Source organism: Loxodonta africana, chromosome X, assembly GCF_030014295.1.
Source record: "Loxodonta africana isolate mLoxAfr1 chromosome X, mLoxAfr1.hap2, whole genome shotgun sequence".
Classification (NCBI taxonomy): domain Eukaryota; kingdom Metazoa; phylum Chordata; class Mammalia; order Proboscidea; family Elephantidae; genus Loxodonta; species Loxodonta africana.
Window position 1 is genome coordinate 123,158,871 of NC_087369.1, and position 16,936 is coordinate 123,175,806.

Genomic DNA, 16,936 nt, shown 5'->3' on the forward strand with positions numbered 1-16,936 from the left:
TTTCCATTTTCTCCCCCTGTTCTTGAACTCCAATCACACACAAGTTTTTGCTCTTGATTTTATCCTACAGAGTTCTTAGGTTTTCTTCACTCTTCTTCATTTTTTTCTCTGATTTTTCCTTAAACAAAGTGGTATCCATGGATTTGTCTTCAATTTCATTGATTCTTCCATTGTTTCAAATTTGCTCCTAAAACCTTCTATTGTGTTATCCATTTCTGACATTTTGTTGTTTATCTTTTGGATTTCTAATTGCTGTTGTTGTATGATTTCTAATTGTTTCTTTTGACATTTTGTTCTTGTATTATTTTCCTGAATTCTTCTATTGCTTTGTCTGTGTTTTCTTTGATTATGGCTATATTTTGCTTGATTTTGTCTGTTTCCCATGATTTTGGCTGTGCTTTCCTTGATCTCTTTCCTAATTTCTTGGAAAACCCTGAATAGTAGACTTTTGAATTCCCTATCATGTAGTCCCTGTATATTTTGTTCTGCTGGAAGGTCAACTGGTGCTTTATTCTGGCCTCTTGCCTGTTTTTTTTTTTTTAATACGTTTTGATATTGTCTGCTGTCTCCAAGACATTCAGGTATTATTTTCTTTATATATTGATTGTAAGTTTTTCTGTTTTATCCTGATATTTTGTTTTGTTTGGTTATGTCTGGGTGGGTGGGCTGGGTGTGCTTTTGCTTGTTTGTGAGCATGATATTTCTCACCACCTTGCCCTGGTGTGCAGGGCTGGCCACTCAGCTATGTTGCAGCAGGGCAGGTCCAACAAGAGTGGAGGAGTGGAGATGGGCTGTTTGTGGCACAAACTGGGGCTGACAGGGTGGGACCTGGGGGCAGTGCAAGACAGGGTCTGGGGGACCACTTCAGTGTTGCTCAGGGGCTCTGTGCTCAGTGCAAGGTGCAGATAGGCAGAAGGGAAGGAAGAGGATGTGGTGTGTGGAGCTAATTTGGTGAGTGAATGAAGAGAAAGAAGAGAGAGAAACAAAAGTAAAAAAAGAAAAAATGAAGGAAAAAAGAAAGAAAAAAGTAAATGAAATGGTGGTGCTGTAGGATTTGGCAGATGGGGAAGAGACAGACCTGGTGAGGTGTGTGCCAATGGCTCTGTAGATAAGTAGTGTGGCTCAGCCTGTCAAGAAGGGTCCTGGGTGGCACACGGGGCTAGGTAGGTGGGAGAAAGGGAAGGAAAGAGGGGAAAGATAGAGAAGAAACCAATGAAAAAAATAAAAACAGCAACAATAAAAATAAATATGGTGGTGGGGAGCTGGCCACTGAGGATGGTGTGGAATTGAGGTGGTGGTGAGATGATGTCTCTCTCTGTGGGCAGCACATCATGGCCTATCAGGAAGGGGCAGTGGCAGCACAGGTTCTAGGTGGGAAGGAGAAGGAAAAGGGGAAAGGTAAAGGAAAATAAAATACATGGCTCTGAGGGAGCTGGCCTGTGGGGGTTGTGCAGACCTGGGGAGGCCATGTGCCAGAGGCTCTCCAGCTGAGTGGTACAGCACAGCCCCCCAAGAAGGGGAGGGGTGCATGGGGCTAGGTGGGTGGGAGAAAGGAAGGGATAGGGAGAGAAGAAACAACAACAAAGAAAAAAGGAAAAAGAAAAACAAACAATAAATAAAATGGCGCTGAGGAAGCCAGTTGGTGAAGGCGGTGCAGACCCTGGGAGGCCATGCACCTGTGACTCTTTAGCTGAAGGGTGCAGCACCGCCCATCAAGAAGGGGTGGGACGATGCACAGGGCTAGGTAGGCAGGAGAAAGTGAAGGAAGGAAAGGAGAGAGAGAGAAGAAACAGAAAAAAAGGACAAAGCAAACAAACCAAGAAATATTGTGTTAGTGAGCCAGTTGGTGGGGGTAGTACAGACTGGAGAGGCCATGTGCTGGTGGCCCCCCAACCATGTGGTGCAGCATGGCCTGTCAAGAAAGGGTGGGGGTGGCACACAGGGCTAGGAGGGCAGGAGAAAGGAAAGGAAGAAAAGAGAGAGAGAGAAAAAACAGAAGAACAAAGTAATCAAACCAAAAAATATGGCACTGAGCGAGCCTGTTGGTGGGGGTAGCACAGACCTGGGGAAGGCTGTGTGCCAGTGGCCCACCAGTCGAGTGGTGCAGCAAGTCCTGTTGAGAAGGGGTAAGGTTGGCATACAGGGCCAAGTGGATAATAGAAAGGAAAGAAGGGATAGAGAGAGAAGATACAAAGAGAAACAACAACAACAAAGAAAAATATAATGCACCAAAGGAGCCAGCCCTTGGGGATGTCCTAGACCTGGGAGGCTGTGTGCCTCTAGCTGAGTGGTACAACCTGCCCACTGAGAAGGGGGGGCAGCTCATGAGGCTAGGTGGGCTGGGAAAAGCAAAGGAAGGAAGGGAGAGAGAAGAAACTGGAAAAGGAAAAAGAAGGTGCTGAGGGAGTCTGTAGGAGGGTTGCAGCATGGGCCTGGGGAGGTCGTGCACCAGTGGCTCTCTAGCAGGTGCGGGTGTGGCACAGCCCAACAAGAAGGGACAGAGACATCACACAGGGCTAGGTGGGTAGGAGAAAGGAAGGAAGAGAGAGAGAAGAAACTAGGGAAAAATAAATAAAAATGGCACTGAGGGAGCCTCACAGCAGGGGCGGTGTGGACCTGGAGCATCCGTGTGCCAGTGGCTCTCTAGGTGAGCAGTGTGGCACAGCTCGTCAACAAGGGTAGGAAACAGCACACGGGGCTAGCTGGGCACGAGGAAGGAAAGGAAGGAAGAGAGAGAGAGAGAAATGACAACAAAAAATAACAAAAAACAAACAAAACAAATTTTTTAAAAAGGCACTGAAGTGGGGCTGGTCGGGGCAGGGTGGACTCAGGCCACGGTGAGCTGGTGCCTCTCCAGCCAAGTGACCATGGCTGTTGGAAAGCAACAGAGGCCTCATAGAGGAAAGAAGGGTGGGGGGGTATGAAAGTGTGTATTCCTGGCTACTGGGTGTTGTTTCTCCTGTTGGAAGCTCTGTGAATTTGCCTTCCTGTACTTCTTGTCTTCGTTCCTTGGTGGCTGTAGCCCAAGACGGTGAATCTGTGCTTCATGAGCTGATAGCAGACCTCCATTCCGTAGCTCTCCTCATTCTCTGTTCTCTGTCAGTTTCTTATCCCATTTGGTGTTTTATCAAGTTCTTTATTCCATCATTTGATGCTTAGGGTTCCAGGAGAGATGTTTGGATCTGTTTTACTTAGTCTTTGATGGCATGGTCTTCTTTATATAGCTCCATGTTGGCTCTGCCTCTTCTCTCACCACTAAGTTTGATGATAGTTTTAGGTTTTCTGTAAATGTTCTTTATCAACTTGAAGAAATTCCCCTCTATTCCTAGTTTGCTGAGAATTTTGATCACAAATAGGTGGGTGTTGGATTTGTCAATTTTTTTTCTGCTTCTGCTGATATGATCATATTATTCTTCTTATTTAGACTTTTATATGTTGAATTACATTAGTTGATTTTTGAATGTTGAACCAGCCTTGCATACTTTGAACAAATCTCACTTGGTCATGGTATATAATTCTTTGTATACATTTTTGGATTTTATTTGATAATATTTTACTGACTTTTTTTGCATTTATGTTCATGAGAGATATCGGCCTGTAATTTTCCTTCCTAGTAAATTTTTTGTCTGGTTTTGGTATTAGGGATATTCTGACCTCATAGAATGAGTTAGGAAGGGTTTCCTCTGCTTCTATTTTCTGGAAGAGCCTTTAGAGAATTGTGTCATTTCTTCATTAAATATTTTGTAGAATTCACCAGTGAAACCAACAGGGCCTGATGCTTTCTCATTTTGAAGGCTATTAATTATTGATTTAGGAGGTGGGGCCAAGATGGCAGAGTAGTCAGACACTTCCGGTGATCCCTCTTACAGCAAAGATCCAAAAAAACAAGTGAATCAATTATATATATGACAAGCTAGGAACCCTGAGCATCAAAGGCAAAGGTAAGAAATCGGACTGAGTGACGGGGGAGGGAGAGATGGTGAAGAAGCAGTGAGGAGTTGCACAGCCCATGGCAGTGCCTCAGCCCCGATTTCTTTGTGTGACTGTGGTGGAGCTGATGGTAGTTTTACAGGACATGGCCACTTCAGCAAAAGAAGGCAAGCAAAGTGGCGCTCTCCTGACCCTGTGGTGTGACTACAGCGGGGCTAGCTGTGACATTTAGGATGTAGTAGCTTCAGCGAAAGAAAGCAAGAGTGGGAAGCAGCCTTAGCCCCCCTGGGGTGGTCTCGGCAGGGACCCAGCCAGTGCACACAGGCTACACCTACCTCTGGAATCTAAGACAAAACAGTGCTTTCGGCACAAGATAAGTGATTTTATCTAATTTACTGTGTGGATCTAATAGCTCCTCCTTTCGAAAGAACTCTCTCCTATCTATCCCCTCCTCTCTCTGCCCTAGCTGGCTTCATTAACAGTTGATTTCCCTGGGTCTGAGACAGGTCCTGCTGCTCTCCCTGAGCCATTCTCCTGGACTTGGAGAAGGAACAAATTAACAAGTGGGGGAAAAATACTCTGCCAACTCCCCTAATCTGGAAACTCAGAGCGGAAGCAGCTCCAGTACAGGCACAAGCGATCCACAGATTTGTCTTTCACTGCTGCGTGGATCCAGGTGGCTCCACTACACCAGATAGAATCTTGCTGTTATATTGCAAAGGTGAATCCGTTTGAGGTCTGACTGTAACTGTTTCAGCTGTGCGGTGGAGAAGCAGGTTTTGGACGTTTGATACCACCCTGCCTATTAAACAGGGCCTTTAAAAAAAGTTTTTTTTTTTTACCTACCCACAGCAGGGGCTTGAGGACTGGAGGCTCCAACCATGCCACCTAGCCACCTGTGAAACTGCTCCAAGGATAAGTGCTGCCTACCAGTGCTTACAGGTAAAAGCACTGGGTGCCTATGGTATGGCTACAGAGCCCACCCACCAGAGCACTGTAGAGAACAGGGACGTGTCTTCCTCACAGACACTCAGGGGAAGGTTGTCAGCCCCCTACCTTCCTCAGAGTGTGACCCCCTGCTGCTACCAGAAACCTGTGCATACACCAATCACCACTGCTCCTCTAAGCTAATAGGTGAGAGACTGCACCACACACTAGTTGACCAACTATCAGGACACCTGAGCTGAATCTATACAAGGATAGTGAATGGGCTCCTAGGCTCATATACCTGGTAACAGCTCTAGCCATCTGGTAACAGGATATTAGTGCTTCAAAGGCTCCAATAATCAAGTTAGCTCACTATAGTAGCCCATTTGGGTATATCAAAACAAAACAAAGCAAGAAACTAGGACACAGTGAGCAAACATAAAATAAATTAATACAATAACTTATAGATGGCTCAGAGATAACAGTTGATATCAAATCACAGAAAGAAGCAGGCCATGATTGCTTCAACAAACTCCCAAAACAATCAAGGACTCTCCCGGATGAAGACATATTCCTGGAATTACCAGATGTAGAATACAAAAGATTAATATACAGAGCTCTTCAAGACATCAGGAACAAGATCAAGCAAAATGCAGAACAAGCCAAGGAACACACAGATAAAGCAGTTGAAGAAATTAAAAAGATTATTCAAGAATGTAACGAAAATTTAATAAGCTGCAAGAATCCATAGAGAGACAGCAATCAGAAGATTAGCAATAAAATTACAGGATTAGACAACTCAATAGGAAGCCAGAGGAGCAGAATAGAGGAAGTGGAAGGCAGAATTAGTGAGATTGAAGATAAAACACTTGGCAACAATATATTCAAAGAGACATGAGATAAAAGAATTAAAAAAAATGAAGAAACCCTAAGAATCATGTGGGACTCTATCAAGAAGAATAACTTGCGAGTGATTGGAATACCAGAACAGGGAGGGAAAACAGAAAATACAGAGAGAATTGTTGAAGATTTGTTGGTAGAAAACTTCCCTGATGTCATGAAAGATGAAAGAATATCTATCCAAGATGCTTATCAAGCCCCATATAAGGTAGATTCCAAAATAAAGTCACCAAGACACATTATAATCAAACTTGCCAAACCAAAGATACAGAGAAAATTTTAAGAGCAGCCAGGGATAAGCAAAATGTCACCTACAAAGGAGAATCAATAAGAATAATTTTGGACTACTCGGCAGAAACCATGCAGTTAAGAAAGCAATGGGATAACATACATGAAGCATTGAAGGAGAAAAATTGCCAGCCAAGAATCATATATCCAGCAAAACTGTCTCTCAAATATGAAGGCAAAATTAAGACATTTCCAGACAAACAGAAGCTTAGGGAATTTGTAAAAACCAAACCAAAACTACAAGAAATACTAAAGGGAATTCTCTGGTTGGAAAATCAATAATATCAGATATTGACCCAACACTAGAACACAGGACAGAACAACCAGATATCAACCCAGATAGGGAAATCACAGAAATAAGTCAAGATAAAAAAATGCTCAAAACAGGGAATCAGTGATGTCATTATGTAAAAGATGACAACATTAAATCAATATAGAGGAACTAAATAAAGTAGGCATAGAGCTTCCATATGGAGAGTAAATAAAGGTGATACAGGGAGATACAGGTTAGGTTTAAACTTAGAAAAATAGGAGTAAATATTAAGGTAACAACAAAGAAGGCTAACAATCCTACACATCAAAATAAAAAACAAGAAAAACATACTCAGCAAAAACAAAATCAACTACAATGAAAAAGAGGAACACACAATTTACAAAGAAAAACTGCTCAGCACAAAAAAAGTGGAAAAATAAAACTGTCAACAGCGCAAAAGTATTGATTTAATTTTTAAAATAGATATACTTCTATTCAGACAATCTATTTTTCCTGTGTGAATTTTGGTAGATTGTGTCTTTCAAAGGATTGGTGCATTTCATCTAACTTATATTTCTGGGCATAGAATTTTCATGATATTCCTTTATTATCCTTTTAATGTCCATGGGATAAGTTGTGATGGTCCCTCTTTCATTTATACTAATAATTTGAGTCTTCACTCTTTGTTTCTTGCTTACCTTGTCTGTTGTTGTTGTTAGGACTGCTGGGTCTTGCACCATTCTCACAATCATTGTTATGCTTGAGCACATTATTGCAGCCACTGTTTCAATCCATCTCATTGAGTGTCTCCCTCTTTTTGGTTGCCCCTCTACTTTACCAAGCATGATATCCTTCTCCAGGCACCGGTCCCTCCTGATAACATGTCCAAAGTATATGAGATGAAGCCTCGCCATTCTTACTTCTAATGAGCATTCTGGCTGTGCTTTTTCCAAGACAAATTTGCTCATTCTTCTGGCAGTCCATGGTAAATTCAATATTCTTCACCAACACCATAATTCTAATGCATCAATTCTTCTTCAGTCTTCTTTATTCACTGTCCAGCTTTTGCATGCATATGAAGTGATCAAAAACACCATGACTTGGGCCAGGCACACCTTAGTCCTCAAAGTGAAATCTTTGCTTTTTAACACTTTAAAGAGGTCTTTTGCAGCAGATTTGCCCAATGCAATATGTCCTTTGATTTCGTGACTGCTGTTTCCATGGGTGTTGATTGTGGATCCAAGTAAAATGAAACCTTGGACAACTTCAATATTTTCTCCATTTATCATGATGTTGCTTATTGGTCCAGTTGTGAGGATTTTTGTTTTCTTTATGTTGAAGTGTAATCTATCAGTAAGTGCTTCAAGTCCTCTTCACTCTCAGCAAGCAAGGCTATGCATCTGCATATTGAAGGTTGTTAATGATTCTTCCTCCAATCCTACTGCTGTGTTCTTCTTCATGTAGTCCTGCGTCTCAGATTATTTACTCAGCATACAGATTGAATAAGTATGGTGAAAGGATACAACCCTGACACACACCTTTTCTAATTTTAACCCACGCAGTATCCTCTTGTTCTGTTCAAACGACTGCCTCTTGGTCTATGTACAGGTTCCTCATGAGCATGATTAAGTGTTCTGGAATTCTCGTTCTTTGAAATGTTACACATAATTTGTTATGATCCACACACTCGAATGCCTTTTCATAATCACTAAAACACAGGTAAATATCTTTCTGGTATTTTTTATTTATTGGTATAGGAGATAGGAATCCAACACATATTTTGGGGGGACACCGTTCAATATTGTCATGGATTGAATGTGTGTTAACTTGGCTAGTCCATAATTGTCAGTGTAGTGTGATTGTCCACCATTTTGTCATCTCATGTGATTATTCTATGTGTTGTAAATTCTATCTCTATGATGCGAATTAGGTGGGGTTATCGGCAGTTATGTTGAGGCAGGACTCAATCTATAAGATTAGGTTGTGTCTTAAGCCAATCTCTTGTGAGATATAAAAGAGAGAAGCAAGCAGAGAGACCTGGCTCATTACTTTGAGCATTTTTTTAAAATCTTTGGATCTAACATGACTCTCTTTTAGATAACACTTTGTTGGATCATGTTTCTTATGCATCATGCTAATCTGCCTTTTGATTGGAGAATGTAATCCATTTACATTTAAAACAATTGTCAGTAAGGAAGGATCTAATTCTGCCTTTTTTTTCTATTTCTATTTTGTTAGTCTGTCTAATCTTTGGCTGAAAGGTAAACCTCCCTTATTATGTTCTCATTGTTATAAATTGCATCTTTATATAGTGTGTGACCTGTAGCATAGTTTTTTAATTATTTTTATAAATTTGTCTTACATACACATAAATTGATATTATTAGCCAAAAATACAATAATACTGAGCTTATCTCTGTCCATGTGATTACCTTTAATTGAGATTATTATTTCTTCCTATGACTTCGAGTTACTGTCTGGTGACCTTTCATTTCAACCTGAAAGGGAAGTTCCGGGACATAGCTAGGGACAGCAAACACACTCAGCTTTTGTTTATCTGGGAATGCTAAATTTCTTCCTCATTTTTGAAGGACAGTTTTACCAATATAGAATTCTAGACTGAGTGTGTGTGTGTGTGTTTTGTTTGTTTGTTTTCAGCACTTAAAATGTTGTCCCACTGCCTTCTAGCCTCCATAATTTTCATGAGAAATTGGCAGACTATTAATCTTATTGAGGATGCTTTTTACGAGACAATTTGCTTCCCTCTTGCTGTTTCTAAGATTCTCTCTTTGTCTTTGATTTCTGACAGTTTGATTGTGATGTGTCTTGGTGTGTATCTCTTTGATTTTTTCTGTTGGAGTTTGTTGAACTTCTTGAAAGTGTAGGTTCATGTCTCTTGTCAAATTTCAGACTTTTTCACCTTTGTTTCTTTAAATATTTGTTCTGCTAATTTCTCTTTCTCTCTTTCTTTGGGAGCTCCCATAATGCATATGTTGGTACACTTTATGGTGTCCCAAAAGTTCCTTAGACTCTGTACACTTTTCTTCATTTTTTTTCTGTCTGTTACTCAGACTTCATAATTTCAATTGTCTTACTTTCAAGCTGACTGATTCTTTCTTTGAACTGCTTAAATCTGCTGTTGAACTGATCTAATGATTGTGTTTTTTCTTTTTCATTCCAATTCTTTTCAACGCCAGAATTTCTATTTGGTCAGCCTTTTTGTAATTTTTTTTTAATATTCTCATTTTGTTTATATATTGTTTTACTGATTTTCTTTCATTCTTTTTCCATGTTTCCCTTTAGCCCTTCAGCATATTTAAAACAGCTGTTGGGAAGTTTTTTTCTGGTAAGTCTAGTGTGCTGTAATCCTCAAGAATGGGTTCTGTCACTTTATTTTGTTCCTTTGAATAGGTCACCCTTTCCTATTCCTCTGTATTCCTTGTTATTTTTTTGTTGAAAATGAGATATTTGAATATTATCATAGCACTGGAAATAACAGTCTTCCCCTCCCCCAGAGTTTGCTGGGTTTTTTTAACTCCCCATGCTTCCCTCCTCCATCTCCTAGTTAACCTCTATTGTTTTGTCTCCATGTATTTACTTATTCTACATATTTCATATAAGTGGAATCATACAATATTTATCTTTTTGTGTCTGGCTTATTTCACTTAATATTTTCAAGGTTCATCCATGTGGTGGCATGTATCAGAACTTAATTTCTCTTTATACCTGAATAATACTCTATGACTTGACGGCAATGGGGGTGGGGTTAATACTCTATGGTACGTATATACCACATTTTGTTTATCTACTCATCTGTTGATGGGCACTTGGATTTTTTCCACTCCATTGCATCTATTGTAAATGATGCTGCAGTGAACATTTGTGTATATGTGTCTGTTTGAGTTGATGCTTCTAATTCTTTTGGCTATATATGTAAAAGTGGAATTGCTGGGTCATGTGGCTCCCCTAGAGAAAAGACCTGGCAATCTGCTCCCGTAAAGATTATAGCCTAGGAAATCCTGTGGAGCAGTTCTACTGTGTCATATGGGGTCACTATGAGTCATAATTGACACGACAAAACACAACAACAGCATGGTATTTCTATGTTTAACTTTCTGAGGAACCACCAAACTGATTTCCACGGTGGTTGCACCATTTTAAATTCCTATCAGCAATGAACGAGTGTTCAGAATTCTCTGCATCCTTTCCAACACTTATTTTCCATTTTTTGATAATAGCCACCCTAGTGGATGTAAGTGTTAAAAAAAAGCAAAGGTGTCACTTTGAAGATTAAAGTGCACCTGACTCAGGCCAGGGTGTTTTCAATTGCCCATATGCATGCGAAAGCTGGGCAATGAATAAGGAAAACCAAAGAAGAATTGATGCCTTTGAATTATGGCGTTAGTGAAGAATATTGAATATACCATGGACTGGCAGAAGAACAAACAAATCTGTCTTGGAAGAAGCATAGCCAGAATGCTCATTAGAGGCAAGGACGGTGAGACTTCGTCTCACATACTTTGGATATGTTACCAAGAGGGACCAGTCCCTGGAGAAGGACACATGCTTGGTAAAGTAGAAGGTCAGCAAAAAAGAGGAAGACCCTCAACAAGATGGATTGATACAGTGGCTGCAACAATGGGCTCAAGCACAGCAATGATTTTGAGGATGGCGCAGTACTGGGCAGTGTTTCGTTCTGTTGTGCATAGGGTCACTATGAGTCACAACTGACTCAACGGCACCTAACAACAACAATGGTGGATGTGAAGTGGTATCTCATTGTAGTTTTGATCTTCATTTCCCTGATGAGTGAGATGTCGAGCATCTTTTCAAGTGATTATTGGTCATTTGCATATCTTCTTTGGAGAAATATCTCTTCAAGTCCTTTGCCATTGTTTAATTTGATTGTTAGTCTTTTCATTGTTAAGTTTTAAGAGTTATTTATATATTCTGGATATTAAACTCTTATCTGATGCATGGTTTCCAAATATTCCCCCTTTCTGTAGGTTGTCCTTTCACTTTTTTTTCTTAATGTTTTGTGTTGCAGAGAAGTTTTTAATTTTGAACAAGTCCAATTTATACATTTTTTCTCTTCTTACTCTTGCTGTTTGTGTCATATCTAAAAATCTATTGCTTAAAAGAAGGCTCAGAAGCTTCACGCCTATGTTTTCTTCTATGAGTTTTACGGTTTTAGCTCTTATATTTAGGCTGTTGATCCATTTTGAGTTAATTTAAGTATAGGGTGTGTGAGATATGAGTCCAGCTTCATTCTTTTGCATGTAAAAATACAGTTGGCCCCGCACCATTTATTGAAGCAACTCTTCTTTCCTCAACTGAACGGATTTGCACCCTATCGAACATCAATTTGCCAGAGATGTATGGATTTATTTCTGGTTTCTCAGATGTATTCCATTGTTCTATATATTGATGCTTATACCAGTACCACACTGGTTTTATTACTGTAGCTTTGTAGTATGTTTTGAAATTGGGAAGTGCGAGACCTCCAACTTTGTTCTTTTATTTTCTCAAAATTGTTGTGACTATTTAGGATCCCTTGCATTTCCATATGAATTTGAGGATTGACTTCTCTATTTCTGCAAAAGAGACTGCTGGAATTTTAATAGAAATTGCATTGTAACTGTAGATCACTTTGGATAGAATTGACATCTTAATGATATTAAGCCTACTGATCCATAAATATGGAATGTTTTCCTATTTATTTAGATTTCCTTTTATTTCCTTCAGTAGTATTTTATACTTTTTAAGTGTAAAAGTCTCCCACCACCTTGATTAAATTTATTCCTAGATATTTTATTCTTTTATATGCTATTGTACATGGAATAGTTTTCTTAATTTTTTTCAGATTGTTTGTTGCCAGTATGCAGATATAAAACTGATTTCTGTGTCTTGATTTTGAACCCTACAACTTTACCGATTTCATTTATTAGGTCTACTAGCCTTCTTTTTATTTTTTTTTTTTGGAGGGTGGTTTCTTTATATTGTATCGTTCCACCTGCAAATAGAGCTAGTTTTACTTCTTTTCTTCCAGTATAGATGCTTTTTATTTTTTTGTCTTGTCTAATTGCTCTGTATAGGACTTCCAGTACAATGTTGAATAGCAGTGGTGAAAGCAGGTGTCCTTATCTTGTTCCTGATCTTACAGAGAAACCTTTCAGGTTTGCCCAATGGGTATGATGTTTGCTGTGAGTTTTCATAAATGCTTTTTTATCATTTTGAAGAATTTTCCTTCTATTTCTAGTTTGCTGAGTACTTCTATTATGAAAGGGTGTTAGAATTTGTCAAATGCCTTTTTTGCATTAATTGAGATGATCGTGTGTGTGTGTGTGTGTTTTCTCCTTTCATTCTATTAATGTGGTCTGTAACATTGCTTGATTCTCTTATGTTGAATCACCCTTGTATTTTTGGGATAAATCCCACTTGGTCATGGTGTATAATCATTTCAATATGCTGTTGAATCTGGACTGCTAGTATTTTGTTGAGGATTTTTGCATCTATATTGGTAAGGGATATTGGTAGATAATTTTCTTTTCTTGTGGTGTCTTTATCTGGCTTTGGTATCAGGGTAATTCTTGCCTCATAGGGTCGCTATGAGTCAGAATTGACTCGACGGCAATGGGAATGGATGGGGGTAGAATGTTAGAAAGTGTTCCTTCCTCTATAGTTTTTGGAAGAGTTTGAAATAATTGGTGCTTATTCTCTTTTAAATGTTAGATAGAATTCAGCAATGAAAGCATCTGGTCCTGGACTTTCCTTTGCTGAAACAATTTTTTTTTTAATTGCTGATTCAACCTCTTGTTGTAGGTCTATTCGTATTTTCTGTTTCTTCTTCAGTCAGTTTTGGTAATTTGAGTGTTTCTGGGAATTTGTCCATTTCTCTCAGTTATCTAATTTGTTTGAGTACAGTTGTTCAAAGCAGTCTCATAATTTTTTTAAATTTATTTTTCTAAGGTCAGTAGTAAATAGCCACTTTCACTTCTGATATATTTACTAATGTCTTCTTTTTCTTTCTTTTTTTCCTTTGTCATTGTAGCTAGGAGTTTATCAATTTTGTTGATCTTTTCAAAGAAGCAAATATTGGTTTCATTGATTCTATTGTCCTTCTATTTTCTATTTCATTTATCTCTGCTCTAATCTTTATTATTTTCTTCATTTTGGTTCCTTTGGGCTTCGTTTCCTCTTCCTTTTGTAGTTTCTTAGGGTATGAAGTTAGGTTATTGGTTTTACCTCTTCTTTTATAGTGTTTGGTAAAATTTCCAGTTTTCCTTCTATTCTGATTTCTTTCCACCTTGGTCAGAGAAGATATACGATGTATATTTTCAAACATTTTAAATGTATCGAGGCTGGTTTTGGAACCTAATATATGGTCTATCCTGGATAATGATCTATGTGCACTGGAGAAGAATGTATATATATTCTGCTGCAGTTGGTGAAGTGCTCTATAAATGTCTGTTAAGTCTACTTAGTTATAGTGTCACTCAGGCCCTCTATTTCCTTGTTGATTTTGTCTGTCTGCTCTATCCATTATTGAAAGTGCTATGTCTCCGTTATTGTAGAACCATCTATTTCTCCCTTCAGCTGTCAGTGATGATTTCACATATTTGGGGCTCCACTATGAGGTACATATATATTTATAGTTGTTACCTCTTCTTGATTAATTAGTCCTTTTGACAGTATATAATGTCTTTCTTTGTTTCTTTTAACAGTTTTTGAGCTAAAATCTATTTTGTCTGATATTACTATAGCCACTGCAGCTTTCTTTGGGTTTCTATTTGCATGATATGTTTTTTTCCAGCCTTTCACTTTCAACCTATTTGTGTCTTTTGATTGAAAATGTGTCTCTTGTGGACAATATACAATGGTTACTGTTTTCTTAACCAATCTACCATTCTCTGCCTTTTGATTGCAGAGTTCAATCCATTCATATTTAAAATAATTACCAATAATGAAGGAGCCCTGGTGGCACAGCGGTTAACCATTCAGCTGCTAACCAAAAAGTTGGTGGTTTGAACCCAGCAGCCACTCCACAGGAGAAAGACGTGGTAGTCTGCTTCCATAAAGATTACAACCTTGAAAACCTTATGGGGAAGTTGAACTCTGTCCTATATGGTCCCTATGAGTCGGAATTAACTTTTTGGCAATGGTACCAATAATGAAGGACTTATTTCTTCTGTTTTGCTATTTGTTTTCTGTAGGCTTTATACCTTTTTGTCCCTTATTTCCTCAAGTATTTTCCTTTTTTTATGTTTAATTGATTTTTTTGTGTGTGTGAGTCATTCTGATACCCTTCTCATTTCCTTTTGTGTACATTTCTTTAGAAATTGTCTTTGCGGTTACATTAATACCAACTCAACTTCAGTAACATAAAAATTCTGTTCCCGTATTGCCCCTACCACCTCCTTTATGCTATTGAGATCACACATTACATCTCTATACATTTTGTACCCAGTATCATACATTTATAGAGCCCTAGTTTTTTTTTTTTTTTTTAGTGGTGCAATGTTTAAGTGTTTGGCTGCTAACTGAAAGATCAGCAGTTCAAACCCCACCTGCTTTGTGGAAGAAAGATGTGGCAATCAGTTTCCATAAAGGTTAAAAAAAAAAACAAAAAACCAAAGCCAGTGCCGTCGAGTCGATTCTGACTCACAGCCACCCTATAGGACAGAGAACTGCCCCATAGAGTTTCCAAGGAGCACCTGGTGAATTCAAACTGCCGACCCTTTGGTTAGCAGCTGTAGCACTTAACCATTATGCCACCAGGGTATCCATAAAGGTTATAGCTTTGGAAACCCTTTGGGGCAGTTCTACTCTGTCTTATAGGGTCGCTATGAGTCAGGATCAACTCAGTGGCAATGGGTTTGGTTTTCAGGATCATTTATTTATAATTATTATTTATAGTTCTGTCTTATATATTATTTATAACATAACAAGTATAGCTACAAACCCAAAATACAGTGAAACTGGCCTCTACGTTGGCCCTTGAAATTATCTTTACTGAAGATCTTTATTTCTTCATACAGCTTAAAATTACTATCTAATGTCCTCATCTTTCAAACTGGAGGACTCCTTTTAGCATTTCTTTTTAGGGCAGCTTTGGATCCTTTATCTTGTGTTTATCTGGAAATATCTTTATTTTGCCTTCGTTTCTGAAGGACAGTTTTGCCAGGTACAGTATTCTTCAATGATATTTTTTTTCTTCATTCCACTCACTCAATGGTTTCTGAGGAGAAATCAACACAGTCTTACTGGGATGTCCTTGTACATGACAGTTCGTGTTTTCTCTTGCTGATTTTAAACTTTTCCCTTTATCTTTAACAGTTTGGATGTAATGTTGATTTTTTTCTATTGTTTTTCTAGTCTCTATTTTATTTATTTCTGCTCTGATCTTTATTATTTCCTTTCTTCTGGTGGCCGTGAGGTTCTTTTGCTGTTCTCTTTCTATTTGTTCAAGTTTTCATTTTGTCGCTTTCTTCTTTTTTGATGTGTGCATCTATTGCTATAAATTGACCTCTGAGCACTGCCTTTGCTGTGTCCCAAAGGTTTTGTTATGATGTGTTTTCATTTTCATTTGATTCTAGGAATTTTTTAATTCCATCTTTGATTTATTCTATTACCCAGTGGTTTTTAAGCAGGGTGTTATTCAGTTTCCATGTAATTGATTTTTTTCCCTTTGTCTTCCTGTTATTAATTTCTACTTTGATTGTGTTGTGATCAGAGAAGATGCTTTGTATTATCTCAATGTTTTGGATTTTGTTGAGCATTGCTTTGTGGCCTAAGATGTGGTCTATTCTGGAGAATGTTCCGTGTGCATTGGAAAAGAATATGTACTTTGAAGTTATTGGGTGGAGTGTTCTATATATGTCTATGAGTTCAAGTTGGCTGACTGTGGCCATTAGATCTTTTGTATCTTTGTTGAGTTTCTTCCTAGATGTTCTGACCTTTACCGAGAGTTGTGCGTTGAAGTCTCCTACTATTATTCTGGAACTGTCAATTTCTCTTTTTAGTGCTGTTAGAGTTTTTTTTTTTTTTCATGTATTTATTATGGTTAATGCTTCATGATGGATAATTCCTTTAGTCATTATATAATGCCCTTCTTTGTATTTTATGGTGGATTTTGTTTTAAAGCCTATTTTATCTGAGATTAGTATTTCCACTCCCGTTCTTCTTTCTTAGCTGTTTGCTTGATATACTTTTTCCATCCTTTGATTTTTAATAAATTTATGTCTTTTTTTCTAAGGTGTGTCTTTTGTATACAGCATATTGATACTCTTTTTTATCCATTCTATCACTCTCTGACTCTTTATGGGTGCATTTAGGTCATTTATATTCAGTGTAATTATTGAGAGGTGTGAGTTTATTTCTGTCATTTTGTAGTTTTTTTTGTGTGTGTGTGGTGCCGATGTTTTCTTTGTTCTTCTTACTCTCCTGTGCTGAATTCTTTTGTTTGTGGATTTTTTTTCATTTCTTTTGTTTTTGTAGATTCTGTTTTTACTGAGATTTTATGTTTTTCTTCTTTTGAAATTTATGGTTATCTTCCAAGGTTTAACCAGTCTTCTATTACTTGGTATTACCTTGCCTTCCTCTCCATTAGAAAGTTCTATACCTACACTCTTTATTCCCT